Genomic DNA, 3,840 nt, shown 5'->3' with positions numbered 1-3,840 from the left:
CAGGCTAAACAAGCCCAGCTCCTTCAGCCTTTCCTCGTAGGGGAGATGCTCCAGTCCCCTCACCATCTTTGTAGCCCTCCTCTGGACTCTCTCCAGTAGCTCCTCACCCTTCCTGAACTGGGGAGCCCAGAACTGGACACAGTGCTCCAGATGGGGTCTCACTGGGCAGAGCAGAGGGGGAGGATAATCTCCCTCACCTTGCTGGCCATGCTCCTCTTGATGGTATTGGACCAGCAATATTGTCTTACAAAAGTCACACCTAAACCAGTATTTCCCAGTACTTTTGTTGTCCTTGATGATGCTTCCTGGTCAGTTCTGTGCTTTCCGAGGGAGTCGGAGCAAACACAGAAACACTGACCATGCAGATCACAAGTAAACGTGAAATGCACCTGCGGGGTTGGTTTTTTTTTCTTTGAGAAGACCAAACACACGTATTGGTTTAATTAAATCTGCAAGGTGATACAAAACAAAACTTGAAAAAAAACTGTGCCTGCTTTTAGCAAGAAGCCCCTGGGGCGAGGCCCAGGGATGCTGCAGGCAAGCAGCTGAGAGCCCCAACCCCAGGTAACGCCAAAAAAACCACAGAGCAACACCAGACCAATGCTGAAATAACGAAGCAGGGCAGTGATGCCTTCGAAAAAAGTCATGAGCTGAGGAGGGACAAGGACAGGCGCAGTCCCCGGGGCTGACTCGTGCCTGGCAGCATGGTAGGTTAAACAACAGCTAATTCTTACAGGTATTTTGCTTGGGACAAAAGGAGTTGATCAAGACGTTGAACCAAGACCTGACAGAAGAGAGAGTGGTCTTCAGCTCAGGGCACGCTGGCCAAAGTCCTAAAGCAGGTTTTTAGCACTTAGTGTTAATTAACCCCAACCCTAAAACCTCGGTTCAGGTGGCAGACCCTGGAAATGTCCCCCTGCCGATGAGGAAACTGAGGCTGCGACTCAAGGGACACAAGGGAGACGGGGTAAGGCTGCAGACTCGGCCGCAAGCTGAAACATCTCTGCATTCCCCATACATTCTCCCTGCACTGCTGAGAGCAAGTTATTTTTGATTTGACAGTGGTTTAAGTGTCTCAAAAATATACGAGAGCCCACACAACTACAAATAACCATGCATTAGAGATGGCTATGAAATAATGGCACAGAAGGGTCATCAGTCAAGGAAGCTGGAGGAACGTCTTCTCCAAATCGCTGTGGAACGGTGATCCACAAAACACCGCGCGGCGCCTTCGGTCGAGGCGCTGGAGCAGGTACTCACATCCGAGGCAGGGCCTTTATCAGCGCCGGGGCAGGAGAAGGTAACGAATTCATGGCACCGCTTGTGCACGACGAAGCAGCAAACTGCAAAGAGAAGACAGCGATAGCGTCAGGGATACATTACGGCATTTGCACCATGTGAACACAGAGCTTAAAAAATAAAAAGCTATTACGTCTGATTTATGAGAAGAGACATCCAGGACTCTAAGCAGGTTTCTCTAAGTAAACCCGTGGCAGATTTTTAAACCTTACTGAATACCGTCAATTGGACCAGGCGTTTCAGTAAAACTAAGCAGAAGAAAACATTGAACGAACGTCAAAGGAGGGCTGGGAACCCTTATGTTCGCTTTGAGCTCGTTGTCACTCGCTGCACGCGCTCTGAGGTCGCCGCCGTGTATAAAAAGAGGGAGAATCTGGCATTTGCGGGTATCTGAGCTGAAAAGTGCATGTGTCCAAAAATGGAAGATTGTACCGATGGAACAGGTGCGCAATTTTCCTCCCACAGCTCTGCTTTTCTTCAGCAACTCCACAGCCTCCCTTTGCCAGACCAGAAGATACGTACATCTTCCTCCCCTCACGCGCGTACGGTGATGACAAAGTCACCCTTCTGGGAACAGCGCAGGAGAATTAATCCCAACACGCCACTACCCAGACTTTCAAGTATCCAGAGCTAAATCCACATCCCTTAAACCACCAAACCCCTAGAGCACAGGCTAATCTGAAGCTGCCGGCAGTATTTTTGCAGCCTGTACAGTCAAAGCGCTGTACTTAAAGGCTAAATTTTTCCCTAGACGCCAACCAAGCACCTTACTTTCAATGATAAACCTTAAAAAGGCCACTCGGTGCTGTAGATAAACTTCAACTGATGGCCCAGGTCCTCCTCTGAGGGTCTCAATCCAGCTCACCCTGCAGCTGGAGGCAGCACTACTGCCTTGGGAAGCTGGGTTGCCCCAGGTCGGGGGAACGGAGGCACCACCATGCACCCCACGTCACCTCCTCCTGGGTGCCAGCCCCCCCAGGTCCAACTGTGCTCTGCTCTGCACTGCACCTGCACTGCACTCCATAGAATCACAGAATCATCTAGGTTGGAAAAGCCCTTTAAGATCATCAAGTCCAACCGTTACCCTAACCACACCATCCTACCACTAAACCCGGTCCCTAAGATGTCCATGTCCCATCACTGCACCTCATCACCACATCCGCACTGCACCCCATCCCCACAACCCTAACGTGCCCCCATCCCCCCATCCACACTGCACCCTGTCCCCGCGCATCCATAATGTGCCCCCATCCCCACATCCACGACTTGCCCCCATCCCTGCAACTGCAACCTGCCCCCATCCCGAAGGACAGGACCTCAGCCCCGAGGCGCGAAGGGAGCCCACACAGGAACAGAGCAGGGGGAACGAGTGCCGGTTTTGTGAACAAAGCAAAGCTGCGCAAAGGCTGCCTTTGTCTGGGGGAAACCTGGGCACCAAACCCGGCTCTGTCTCGGGGGTCTCCGATTTGCCACGTCCTTTTCCTGAGAGCTGTAGTCACACTGCACGAAAGAGCAATTCGAAGGTGAGAGGCGGTCTGCCGGGGTGCAGAGGAACTGAGCAGGTAAAGCAAATCGAGTGGTGCAAAAATGAAGTGGGTTCCAATTGCGTCAATCTCGGACTTTTCCTAAGGAACAAGGAAAAGGCAAGCGATGTTTGCCATTAAACTCACAATCCCCTTATTCTGCCCTGTCACATCCAGCTTTAAACTCATTTTCCTTTTCATATTTTTCATTACAAAAAAAAAAAAAAACAAACCAAACCCAGGAGGTTTGAGAGGCACAGCAGGTGCCAGAACTCTCCTTGCAGGACCTCTCACTTGCTTTTCAGTCTAACAAATAAATATTTGCTTGAAAAACATTGTTCACTATTTCTGTCATTTGTCTACAGAGGCAGAAGCACCTGGGAAGCAGGAAGAAAGAAATCAGAGCTCTATTAGCAAAGATTTGTCCTGAAGTGTGTGCACAAACTCACTGAGGGTCCGCGACATGAGGGGGCACGGACACTGCCGGGAGGTTGCACACCGATGCCGACATCCAGGCTGTAGTGAGGGGCTCCCAGCGGAGCCAGAACGGATAATTTCAAGAGAAGGAACGAGACTGTTACTAGGGGCTGAATTTCCTAATGCCATTCCTCCCTGCCATATAAAAAGGCTGTTCGATGCAAACCCGACTCTGGAGAGTAGGTGAAGAAAGAAAAGGGGGTCCCCTTGGTGCTTCCCCAGCCCCGAAGAAGTGCTTCAGGGACAGTGATATTTGTCCCTGCTTGGGGAAAATAACCTTCCTGCCTTTGGGCTGGCAGAAGCTGAAGAAGGGAAGAAGCAGTTGTCCGTCCCGGTCTTCCCACCGGTCATGGCTCGCCCACAGGTGACACCCGGTCAGCAGGGGACCACCTGGTTCTGCTTTGCCCAGCCCGAACCGGCTGCTGGCAGCGGCTGCATCCCGCCCCTTGCCTGGCACCGCGTGTCCCACCGGCTCTGCCCCCGCTGGAGCTTTCCTCCAGCTGGATGCGGACAGGGAGGCCACCCTGCACAAGCCACCGCT

General features: G+C 51.9%; 1 protein-coding gene across 1 annotated transcript in view; it reads right to left on the bottom strand.

Moving 5' to 3' along the window:
- Positions 1-1,339, bottom strand: part of LOC104134542 (protein kinase C beta type) — a 78,316-nt gene extending 76,977 nt beyond the window's left edge. The window contains exon 1 of the mRNA XM_035903548.1: positions 1,261-1,339. The gene's annotated coding sequence lies outside the window, so the exon portion shown is untranslated. The remainder of the gene's footprint in view (positions 1-1,260) is intronic.
- Positions 1,340-3,840: the final 2,501 nt, after the last annotated feature.

This window comes from Egretta garzetta, unplaced genomic scaffold (assembly GCF_000687185.1).
Source record: "Egretta garzetta isolate BGI_Z169 unplaced genomic scaffold, ASM68718v1 scaffold71, whole genome shotgun sequence".
NCBI lineage: Eukaryota > Metazoa > Chordata > Aves > Pelecaniformes > Ardeidae > Egretta > Egretta garzetta.
Note: the sequence above shows the minus strand (reverse complement) of the source record. Positions and strands in the feature narration are given on the sequence as shown.